Source organism: Puma concolor, chromosome D4 (assembly GCF_028749965.1).
Source record: "Puma concolor isolate L17-30 chromosome D4, mPumCon1.1.hap2, whole genome shotgun sequence".
Taxonomy (NCBI): Eukaryota; Metazoa; Chordata; class Mammalia; order Carnivora; family Felidae; genus Puma; species Puma concolor.
The window spans coordinates 2,219,327-2,232,584 of NC_141679.1; the positions used below are offsets into that span (position 1 = coordinate 2,219,327).

Genomic DNA, 13,258 nt, shown 5'->3' on the forward strand with positions numbered 1-13,258 from the left:
AAAAAACATGCTTTATGCTTAATGGATTCATAAGTCTACCACCTAAAGAATTTTCTCATATAACAGACAATTCACAGTTGGTTACTACTTAGTTTTCACTGGAGATTGAAGTTTCTAAGAATTAAAATTTATCTACTAAATGTAGTTAAAACTGATAAAAATAAGAAAAGCAACTCTGTATATAGAAAAGTAGATATGAAAAAAAGACATAAGAAATGGAAATATAATTTTTTTGAAGGTAAAAGAAAGTAATTTTGTCCTAAATAAGACTGGTTATTTGAAAAGAAATGCCTTGGGACAAAATCTAAATGCAAAAAAAGTTGTAGAAGTTTTGTGAAGAAAAATCTTTAAAAAGAAATTTTACATGTGCTCAGAACAGACTAAGGTTAAAATAAATGCATTTTAAAAACACACAGGGTTAAGATTAAGATTCCCCCTCCTTTGATCCAAAGTCTGGGGAAATGATGGCAATACTCTTGGTGCCAGCCTCCAAATCCTCCACATTTTTGTTGTTCCTGTTTAGCAGAGGAATGGATGCCTCTACCCTATGAAGAATGGATAATATATGAAGGGCTTTTACTAAGATACATGGAAGCCATTTTACTAAACATAGCCCATTGTATGCCACAAATGGGTATCCACATGGCTGAAACATATGTATATGGGCATTGCTAAAAAAAAGGCAGGGGAATAGACCCTGACTTTGGTCATTTAGCCCCCTCCCCCAATTGCCGATGGATGATCAATATATAAGTTACTGCTGAGCCAAAATAAAATTAGTGCATCCTACGACAACCACAGAAAGATATATTTTTGTTAATGGTAATAAATAAGTAAATAAATAATTTTAACAAAAAAGGGTAAAACAACAGGACAACACACCCTTTTAAGTTGTTTTACTTAAGCCTTGGTTGGAATTACCCATTCCTTATAATCCACAGGTGAAACAGTTGTAAAATAAGCATATATTACTCTCAAAAACATGTTAAAAAAACAAAAAGGGGGAGATACCCCTGGTTGTCTGCATTACAACCTCTGCTCCTTCTTAATCATACTATGATTACTCTTAGCTTTTTAAATCTTAATCCTCAAGGCCTAACTGTAGTTGAGTGACATTCTTCAAAATAATATAAACCCTCTCACCCTATGGTGCTGTGCAAAACCCCTGAAAGGGGCCCACACGAACTGGGCTCACTAAACTTCTCACCTGGGGTCGAGGATATGCTCGTGTTCTTTCAGATTCCGGACCTCTGTGGATCCCCTCTCGGGGTAAGGTGAAGCCTTACCATGGCATGGTGGAGACCCGTAGGATATCTTCCAATGAATCCAGACTTCCGGAGAATGACTGAGTGAGCGGCCACCGCCCCTCTTTTTCAAGATGGAGGAAGCCTCTTCACGGACTCCTCATCCTGAAGCCAGTCCACAAATGCAAGTCTTTGCCCCTCATATAACATGGGGAAGCCTTAAATGCCTGTCTAACCAGGCCGGCATCCTCTTATAACACAATGATATTATATATACACCCCTGATTCACATTTGATGGCCATGATTTCTGTCATTAACAAAAGTTCGATTTGTGTAACCCTGATTCTTCTCCTTGCCCTCATTTGTCCAGGCCAAACTCAATATTCATATTGGGCTCATCTCCTTAAGCCATCTATATTTGATACCTTAACACTCCTAGCCTGAGATATTCCTATTAGCAATAATGACAGAGTTCATGGAAGGAGCCAGTCTTAACCCGCCCTTCCAAACGGAACAAAAACATTAGCTTTATATGCCAAGACCGCAGTGATGGCTTACTTCAGCGCCTCCTATGTGTGTTACTAAGTTAAGCAATTTATCTGCTTGTCTTAAAAATCAACTGGCTTTTGCATGTACAGCCCAAACCCTCTACAAGGCCAATTTTACTTTTTTTCTCAGCCATAAGCTTCGATATATTTAAAAAAAAGGCGTATCTCACATTCCTGTTATAGCTTGCGCTAGTCTCAAATATTCAGACAACCCCTGGAATAATATTCCTTGGACAACCTGTTATGGAGAGACTGAGCATAACCTTCACTGGGGTAATTGGACTATTATTGACAGGGGTCCTAGAGGACATCTTGAAACAAAATATTCAAAAAAGACCATATCCTTTGACCAGTTTAGTAGGGAGAGTATTTTTTGGAAAGATGGAGGTTTGTCTGGACCTACAATTTCTGCACATTTAAAAGGACGTTGGCTTGTTAACCTTTGGAAGCTAGGTCTTCCCTTCATTTGTACCATTAGCCACGGTGAAATTTATGTAAATCAGCATACTAACCTAACTTGGGCCTCCCTGCACAACAATCAATTAGCATGGACCACTAGTTGTGTCCCTTCTCCCTATGTTTTCTTTGCTACCTCCACTTTACAGATCCAACAACTATCATAGCTCTACCTCCCAGAGTTGGTTTATATCCTGCGTAAGTACTGATAATATCACCCAATTAAATATCTCCTCCTTAGTAGTAGTAGTTAGCATGTCTCAGCCTGGGTTCCTGTTAATAGCTCTAGAACCCTGTATACATCTATCAGGAGTTAGGTGCGCTTTCCAAGCCTGTTTAACACTGGCATTCTGCTGTAAGGCAAAAAAAGATTTGCTGGCCTACTGATCATGGGCATCCTAGCAGCAGTAGGTGTTATCGCCTCTGCCACTGTAGCTGGAGTCAGCCTGCATCATACTATCCAGACAGCCCATGTCCTTAATAAATATGGTCAACACTACCAAAGAATTTATAAGCCAGACTTCCATTGATAAACAAGTTTCAGCCTGCCTCGAAGCTCTTGAGGCTGCAGTGGAATTTATTGGAAAGCAACAGGAAGGCTTGTTCCTCCACTCTAAACTGCCCTGTGACCCTAACTACCAGCATATCTGCATGACTGGCATTCCTTATAATAACCCCTAGGCTTGGGATGCTGTCCAGGCACACCTTTGCAGTGTCTTTTCTTCCTAACTCTCTGATGATACAGAAAATTTAGATACGACATTGTGCCAACAGCTACAATATGTAGAAGATCAGCTTAAAAATGGGCTGATTCCTGGGAAATGTGGCACAACATAAATCCTTTCTCACAGCTAGCACCCATCTCAAATTCCGGATAACTCTGGAAAGTGGAATGCTTTTACTGTGTCTCTTTTTATGTCTTTTTAGAATCACCCTCCAAGCCATCCAAAAGCAAAAGAAGGACCAGGAGCTTGTCATGATGGTCCTCAAACACAAAACTAAAAGAACCAAGAAAAACAAAAAGGGGGCACTGTGGAGAATAAGCTTAGGAATTCCCTGAGTCTGCACTGATGGGTTAACAAGGCATAAAGAATTACAAAGCCATAGGATGCTCACATCCACGCTTGGGAAACAGGATTGCCCCCAGAATAGAGGAGGGGGGGCGCAAAGGCCCCCAATACAAAGGCATATGAGGTAAGCAAGCTTAGGTATTCAGGGCAAAAGTGCCCCCCAATTTAGTACTATAGCAGAAAGCTGCTTTCACAGGAAGGAAGGACTAAATTAGGCAAACAGGTAAATAGGGCTATAGACCACTGCACTGTAGATGAAACTGCAGAGCAGAGCTGATTAGCAAAAGAAAAGGTGTGTTGTTAACCCTGAGGTTACTTGCTGTGTCTTATCCCCTGGGCTGGCTAAGATAAACAGATAGGGCACCTCCTGTCTGCTGTTAACAACCATCTGCCTGGTGCCAGGATTGTTTTATATTGACCCAAACCCCAACCATATATCCTCAAAACCCCCTTTCCCTCATGCCCATGAGTTCATGTTTACCAATTTATTGTCTCTTTGTGCACTCCCCATCACGTTTGTAAGCCTTCTGATTTTAATAAATATGGGGTAAGGACCCTTACTTGGGGGTCTTGTCTTTTCCCGGACATTAGCCATCTCTCGCTTTTAATCCTGCATCTGCTCTCTTGCTGGCCAAGAGAGAACTTTAGACTTAGAGTCTACAGCACGAGATAATTAAAATATGTATTTCAAAATACTTAAAAGATAAAAAGGCAATAGAATATGGAGGAAACACAGAAATATGGCAGAAATCCTATGTTGTGAGTAGTTACAATTACTGTAAGTGGACTAAAACATCAGTCTAAGGCTGTTTTCTGCCAAATGTGAAATAGAATCATAAAATCAAAAAATCATTGGTTTACATTATAACAGCTGGCATGGAGATTAGAACAAAAGTAGTAAAAATGTAGTAAAATCAATTAACATCTACAAAAACTAGTCAAAGGACACATTAAAAAGATAAAATATATACATAAAACGGGGAGTAAAACTTCAGTGCTTTTAAAATGTATTTAAGCTTAAGTGATCATCAACTTAATCTAGACTGCTAATCATATAGGATCTATATGAACCCCATGGTAACCACAAATCTAAATCTATACTAGATGCCCAATAAAGACAAATCCAAGCATAATGCTAAAAGCAGGAAAGCAGAAGAAAGGAACAGAGAACTACAACACACACACACACAATTTCGATGGCAGTAAGTACATACCTATCAATAATTAAATGGAAATGGATTACATGCCACATGCTCCAATCAAGACTTACAGTGACTAAATGGATAGAAAAGACTCATCTACATGCTACCTAAAAGAGAGTCACTACAGACCTAAAGACACATACCAAAAGCAAAAGGATGGAAAAAAGATATTCCATGGAAGTGGGGGAAAAACCCATGGTAGCAATGCTTATTTATCAGACAAGGTAGACGTTATAACAAAGATGGTAGCAAGAAACAAGGGAATTAACCACGTAATGATAGAGGTCAAACTAAATGATACAACAATTATAAATAGATATTGCACCCAAAATAGGAGCATCTAAATACATAAAGTAAATACTAACAGACATAGAGAAATTGACAGTAAAATAATAGTAGGAAAATTTAACACGAATGGATAGATCAGACAGAAAATAAGGAAACAGTGGCCACGAGTTACATATTAGAACAGAGGGGCTTAACAGATAATACATATACACATTCCATCCCCCCAAAACAAAATATACATTCAAGTGCATATGAAACCTTATCCAGGATCATGTTAAGCCTCAAAACAAGTCTCAAATTTAAGGTTAGCATTGTATCAGGAAGCATCTTTTCAGACCACAATGATATGAAACTGCAATTCAATCATAAGGAAAAAAAAAATAGGAAAAACACAAACACATGGAGACTAAACAACATGCTACCAAACAACTAATGGGTCAGTGAAGAAATCAAAGAGCAAATTTCAATATGCATGGAGACACTTGAAAACACGATGGTCCAAAATCTTTGGAACATAGCAAAAGTAGTTATAAGAGGGAAGTTTGGAGTGATACAGGCCTACCTCAAGAAACAAAAATCTTGGGAGGCTAGGAAGGCAGAGCAGCATGGAAGTTCTCTGCTTCTCTTGTCTCTGAAATACAACTAGGTCAGCACCAAACCATTGTGCACACCTATAAAATTGGTCTGAGGATTATCTGCATAACTTGACAGGTACATGGCACAGAGGTGAAGTGGAGGAGAAAGAAGCCACAGAGGGTAGGGACCTGTTTTTGCAGAGAGAGGACAGAGAAAGGGGGTAGAGTACAGGAAAAGCATTCCCAGGGAAAGTAGGTGGAGAGAAAGAGAGTGGAAACACCCACAAGTGAACGAGAAAGGGAGATAGGAGAGGGTTTCAATACCATTAGCACTCTATAAACAGGGGAAGGCAGAGTCAGAAATTCTGCAGCTCAATACCTGGCGGTGCTCTGGTGGGAAGGATGAATCCTCCAGGAGCAGGCAGCGAGGTCTGAGGGGTCCACAAGCCACATGGGGAGAAGCAGTTCCCATGCTAGAAGGGCATTTTGTAGAGGCTGTATGGCCTTTCCCATAGGCAGAGGTCCCAGAGGACCCAGAGGATGCAGAATTGAATACAAGAGAAGCTAATGTCTGGGAGGAGACAAGAGCCCCAAACAGGGGTTTCACCCCCATATTTATTGATCTCTCAAGATCTTACTGCGTGAATGTGAAGAAAACAGTAATCATTAACCTGTGTAAGAAGCAGAACAGCAAAGAAACCCAAAGGCCAGAGAAGGAGAGAAATAAGAAAGAACAGAAATAAAGAATATAGAATAAAAAAACCCAGTAGAACACATCAATGAAACCAAGAGCTCAGTTTTTTTAAAAAATAAAATTGATGACCCCCTAGCCAAACTTCTCAAAAAAAAAAAAGAGGAACCAAATAGATAAAATGATGAATGAAATTGGACATATCACAATGAACCCCTGAGAAATACAAACAATTATCAGAGAATACTATGAAAAATTATATGCCAACCAACTGGACAACTTGGAAGAAATGGAAAAATTCCTAGACACTTACACACTACCAAAACTCAAATGGGAAGAAATAGAAAATTTGAACAGACCATAACCAGTGAAGAAATTAAATCCGTTCTCAAAAATCTCCCAACAAATAAGAGTCTAGGACCAGATGGCTTCCCTGGGGAATTCTACCAGACATTTACTGTAGAGTTAATACCTATCCTTCTCAAGCTGTACCAAAAAATAGAAATGGAAGGAAAGCTTCTGGATTCTTTCTATGAAGCCAGTGTTACTTTAATTCCCAAACCAGACAGAGACACCACTAAAAAGGAGAATTGCAGGCCAATATCCCTGATGAACATGGATGTGAAAATTCCCAGTGCCATACTAGCAAATCGAATTCAACAGCATATAAAAAGAATTACTAACCATGATCAAGTGAGATTCATTCCTGGGCTGCAGAGCTGGTTCAACATTTGCAAATCAATCAGTGTGATATATCACGTTAATAGAAGAAAGGATAAGAAACATATGAACCTGTCAATAGATGCAGAAAAATCATTTGATAAAATACAGCATCATTTCTTAATAAAAACCCTCAAGAAAGTCAGTATAGAAGGAACATACCTTAACATCAAAAAAGCCATATATGAAAAGTCCATAGCTATTATCTCCTCAATGGAGAAAAACTAAGAGCTTTCCTCCTGAGATCAGGAACACGACCGGGATGTCCACTCTCACCAGTGTTGTTTAACATAGTGTTAGAAGTCCTAGCATCAGAATTCAGACAACAAAATGAAATCAAAGGTATCAAAATCGACAAAGAAGTCAAACTTTAACTTTTCGCAGATGACAAAATACTCTACATGGAAAACCTGACTCCACCAAAAAGCTGCTAGAACTGATCCATGAATTCAGCAAAACCCTAGGGTACAAAATCAATGTACAGATATCGGTTGTGTTTCTACGCACCCATAATGAAGCAACAGAAAGAGAAAGCAAACCTAACCAACCAAATAATAATAAACCTAACGAAAGATGTAAAAGATCTGTATACTGAAAACTATAGAAAACTTGCGAGAAAATTGAAGAAGACACAAAGAAATGGAAAAACATTCCATGCTCATGGATTGGAAGAACAAATATTGTTAAAATGTCAATACTAACCAAAGCACTCTACCACATTCACTGCAATGCCAATTGCACCAGCTATCTTCTCAAAGCTAGAACAATCTTAAAATTTGTATGGAAACACAAAAGACCCCAAATAGCCAGAGTAATATTGAAAGAGAAAACCAAAGTGGGAGGCATCACAATCCCAGACTTTAGCCTCTACTACAAACTGTAGTCATCAAGATAGTGTGATATTGGCACAAAAACAAACAGACCAATGGAATAGAATAGAGAACCAAGAATTGGACCCACAAATGTCTGGCCAACTAATCTTTCACAAAGCAGGAAAGAGTATCCATTGGAAAACAGACAGTCTCTTTAGCAAATGGTGCTGGGAGAACTGGATAGCAACATACAGACTAATGATACTGGACCACTTTCTTACACCATACACAAAAACTCAAAATGGATGAAAGACCTAAATGTGAGCCAGGAAGCCATCAAAACCCCAGGAAACAACCTCCTTGACCTCAGCCACAGCAATTTCTTGCTTGACACATCTCCAAAGGCAAGGGAATTAAAAGCAAAAATGAACTATTGGGACATCATCAAGACAAAAACCTTCTGCACAGCAAAGGAAACCATCAACAAAACTAAAAGGCAACTGACAGGATGGGAAAAGATACTTGCAAATGACATCAAAATCTATAGAGAACTTACCAGATTCAACACCTGAAAAACAAATAATTCGGTGAAGAAATGGGCAGAAGACATGAATAGACACTTTTCCAAAGAAGACATCCAGATGGCCACGAAAAGATGCTCAACATCACATCATCAGGGAAATACAAATCAAAACCAGCATGAGATACCACCACATATCTGTCAGAATGGCTAAAATTAACAACTCAGGAATGAACAGATGCTCATGGGGATGTGGAGAAATGGGAACCCTCTTGCACTGTTGGTGGGAATGCAAACTGGTGCAGCCACTCTGGAAACAGTATGGAGGTTCTTCAAAAATTAAGAATAGAATTATCCTATGACCCAGCAATAGCACTACTAGGAATTTATTCAAAGGATGCAGGAGTGCTGATTCACAGGGGCACATGTACTCCAATGTTTATAGCAGCACTATCAACGATAATCAAAGTATGGAAAGAGCCCAAATGTCCATCAACTGAAGAATGGCTAAGAAGATGTGATTTATATGTACAACGGAATACTACTTGACAATGAGAAAGAATGCAGTCTTGCCATTAGCAACAACGTGGATGGAACTGGAGGGTATTATGGTAAGTGAAATAAGTCAGTCAGAGAGAGACAGATATCATATATTTTCACTCATATATGGAATTTGAGAAACTTAACAGAAGACCATGGGGGAAGGGAAAGGGGAAAATCGTTTCAAACAGAGAGGGAGGTAAACCATAAGAGACTCTTAAATACAGAGAACAAACTGAGGGTTGATGGGGGGGGGGCAAGGGAGAGGGGGAAATGGGTGATGGACGTTGAGGAGGGCACTTGTTGAGATGGGCACTGGTTGTTGTATGTAAATAATGAATCATGGGAATCTACTCGTGAAGCCGAGAGCATACACTATATGTTAGGTAACTTGACAATAAATTGTATTTAAAAAAAAAAAAAGTATTGCCCTGGAGGCGCTGATTAATTGTAAAATTTTTTAAAAATTCTAAAACTATTAGAAATGGATATGTTTGTTGTAATTTCCAAACAGTACCTTCTCCCTTAGAAACCTAAGCATTCGAATTAGCAAATCAGCATGATTTGAAAATAATATTGGAAGTCAGTGTAACATATTGAGATCAGTGTAATAATAATTAGAAAATATGATAGGAAAATTATCCCATTTGCCACAAAACTGGCAACTATGATACCTTGGAATAATCTAAAATGAAAAAAAACTTTATGAAGAAAAAACACAGCTTTTCTAAAGGAATAAAAAATAGAGAGATAACCCATGTTCATGATAGAAGAATTACTACTTTTAAGAGGCCATATATTGAAAGCAATACTGATAAAATTGCTACCGTTTAAAAAATAGAATGTAAAAAGATGATTATCTGATTTATATTCATCTGTATAAGAGTAGTCAAGACAATCTTGCAGAAACAAAAAGGCAGAGGAAGGGGTAGACCTGCCCTGTGAATTATGAAGACAAAGTTAAATTTTATCATTGAGACCAGCAGCATCAGTGCATGAATAGACAATAGAGGATCAAGAAACAGACCTATGTATATTTTGAAATCTGGTATACAATAGGTGACATTTCAAATCAGAATGGAGAAATGATGCTTCAGTAAGTGATCTTGGAAGGACTGGCTATCCACATGGAATGAAGCAGATCCTTTCCTCATACTGTGCACAAAAATAAGTTTTTTATGTGTGAAGGATCTAAGCTTTTTTTTTAAGTTCTAGGGAAAAAATTAGAAAAGAGTAGGCTTTTAAAGCAGGATTAAATAATACAAAAGCAAAACTTATAGCAAAATAATTAGTCTATATAAAGATTTAAATCTTTTGTACAAGTGACACCATAACCAAAATTAAGACATGCTGTTGACAGCAACCCCTAAATTGAGCAAAGAGGAAACATAATTTGCAGAAGAAACCAAATCCTAAAGTACAGGATAAAGTGCTCAAAATCATTAGTAATCACAACAAAATAAAACAGTAATGACCTATCACTTTGCACTATTAGGCTGGCCAAAACAAAAAAAAAAGCAAGCAAGCAAGCTAGCTGGATGATGCCGAGGATTTGCAGATGCATAGAGACACAGGACACAATGATGGAGGCTGCCTCTACCTGGCTCACATCGGAACGTCTTTGGCCATTCCAAGGTTATGTGTTCCCAGTAGTGCGGGTTCCGTGTAACAGCGTTTCTTTAGCAAATGGTGATGGGAGAACTGCAGCGTTATGTACAATAGCCAAGATATGTTAAGCAACCAAAGTGCCCATCAATAGATGAATGGATAAAAGATGTGGTGTATATATACACATTGCTATATAAAGAATGAGACTCTGCCATTTGTGACAATATGGACAGACCTAGAGAGTATTGTGTTAAGTGAACTAAGTCAGAGAAAGACAAGAACCTTGCCATTTCACTTAAAATTTGACTTTTTACTAAGTCTATAGTCATAGAGTGCTGCAAAGCATCAGTTTTAGAGGAAACAGTATCTAGCTTCCTTTGGGTTTGTTTTTATGTCTCTGGATTTTTTTTTTCCTGGATACAGAAAGAGCGAATTTTTCTTTGTTTAATTTTACTTTATCTTTTTCTTCCTTTTTCTGTCAAGCAGACTAAAACCTAGAATCTAGCTTCCTTTATTTATTTATGTTTTTAGCTTTTTAAATTTTATTATTTTTTTTTGTCTCCAAAACGACAAAACAGAGGAATTCATCCCAGAAGAAAGAATAGGAAGGAATTATGGCCAGGGATTTAATCATTACAGATACAAGTAAGTTGTCTGAAGTACTATTTAAAACAATTACAAGGATTCTAGTGGGCTTCAAAAAAGCATAGAAGAACCTAGAGAATCCTTTCCTGTACAAATAAAAGCCAAGTCTAGTCAGGCACAAATTATAAATGTATAACTGAGCTGCAAACCTGAATGGGTGCCACAACAGTGAGGATGGATGAAGCAGAGGAACAATTAGTGATATAGAAGATAAAATTATGGAAAATAAGCTGGAAATGAGGAAACAAAAGTCAGGCATCATGAAGGTAGACTTAGGAAACTCAGCAACTTATTAAAGTGGAATAACATTTGATCATAAGAGTCCCAGAGGATGAAGAGAGAGAAACAGGGGCAGAAGGTTTATTTGAACAAACCGTACCTAAAAACTTCCCTAATCTGGGGAAAGATAGACATCAAAATCCGAAAAGCACAGAGATGTCCCATTAAATTTAAGAAAAGCTGGTCATCACCAAGGCATATCAGTCAAATTCACAAAATACACAGACAAGGAAAGAAACCTAAATGCAGAAAAGGAAAAAAGTCCTTAATCTAAAAGGGAAGAGAAGATTCACAGATCTGTCCACAGAAACTTAGCATGCCTGAAGGGAGGGGCAGGATATATTCAACATTCTAAATGGGAAAAATATACAGCCAGAATGCTTTATCCAGCAAGGCTGTCATTCCTAAGAGGAGAGATAAGAGTTTCTCTGACAAAAACTAAAAGAATTTAGCACTAAACCAGCTCTTCAAGAAATATTAAGGGGGACTCTTAGAGTGGGACAAAAAAAAAAAAAAAACAACCCTAAAAGCAACAAAAACTAGAAGGGAACAGAGAACATAACCAGAAATACCAACTTTAGACATAACACAATGGCACTAAAGTATTTTTCAGTAATCACTCTGAATGTAACTGGACTAAATGTTCCAACCAAAATACACAGGATATCAGATTAAAAAAACCACAAGACCCTGGGAATGCAAGCTGGTACAGCCACTCTGGAAAACAGTATGGAGGTTCCTCAAAAAACTAAAAATAGAACTGCCCTATGACCCAGCAATTGTACTACTAGGCATTTATCCACAGGATACAGGTGTGCTGTTGCGAAGGGACACTGCACCCCCATGTTTATAGCAGCACTATCAACAATAGCCGAAGTATGGAAAGAGCCCAAATGTCCATGGATGGGTGAATGGATACAGAAAATGTGGTGTGTATGTATGTGTGTGTGTACACACACACACACACACACACACACACAATGGAGTATTACCCAGCAATCAAAAAGAATAAAATCTTGACATTTGCAACTACATGGATGGGACTGGAGGGTATTATGCTAAGTGAAATTAGAGAAAGACAAATATATGACTTCACTCATATGAGGACTGTAAGGGAAAACATGAACGTTAGGGAAGGAAAACAAAATATAAAAACAGGGAGGGGGACAAAACAGAAGAGACTCATTAATATGGAGAACAAACTGGGTTTACTGGAGGGGTTGTGGGAGGGGGGATGGGCTAAATGGGTAAGGGGCACTAAGGAATCTACTGAAGTCATTGTTGCACTATATGCTAATTTGGATGTAAACTTAAAAAAATTTTTTTAAAAACCCACAAGACCCATCTATATGCTGCATATAGGAGACTCATTTAAAAAAATTTTTTTAATGTTTATTTTTGAGACAGACAGCATGAATGGGGGAGGGTCAGAGAGAGAGGGAGACACAGAATCGGAAGCAGGCTGCAGGCTCTGAGCTGTCAGCACAGAGCCCAACACGGGGCTCGAACTCACGGACCGTGAGATCATGACCTGAGCCAAAGTCAGACGCTTAACCGACTGAGCCACCCAGGCGCCCCCAGGAGACTCATTTTAGAACTAAAGACATCAGCAGATTGAAAGTGAGGGGATGCAGAACCAGATTTCATGCTAATGGATGCCAAAGAAAGTCAGAGTAGCTATACTTATTATATTAGATAAACTACATTTTAAAAGAAAGACTATAAAGGTGCTTGGGTGTCTCAGTTGGTTAAGCATCCGATTTGGGCTCAGGTCATGATCTCGCTGTTCATGGGTTCGAGCTTTGCATCAGGCTCTGTCTGACAGCTCAAGGCCGGGAGCCTGCTTCAGATTCTGTGTCTCCCTCTCTCTCTGCCCCTCCCCACTCACACTTTGTGTCTCTCTCTCAAGAGTGAATAAGTGTTAAAAGAAATTTAGAAACAAAGGCTATAACAAGAGATTAAGAAGGGCGTTATATATCATACTTAAGGGCTCTGTCCATCAACAAGATCTACCAATTATAAATATTTATACCCCCAACATGAAAGCACACAAATATAT

At 38.5% G+C, this 13,258-nt stretch overlaps 1 long non-coding RNA gene across 1 annotated transcript in view; it reads left to right on the forward strand.

The window, feature by feature from the left end:
- Nucleotides 1–8,085, forward strand: part of LOC147574648 (uncharacterized) — a 37,198-nt gene extending 29,113 nt beyond the window's left edge. The window contains exon 4 of the long non-coding RNA XR_015243378.1: nt 1,240–8,085. This is a non-coding gene — a long non-coding RNA (uncharacterized LOC147574648). The remainder of the gene's footprint in view (nt 1–1,239) is intronic.
- The last annotated feature ends 5,173 nt before the right edge of the window (nt 8,086–13,258 follow it).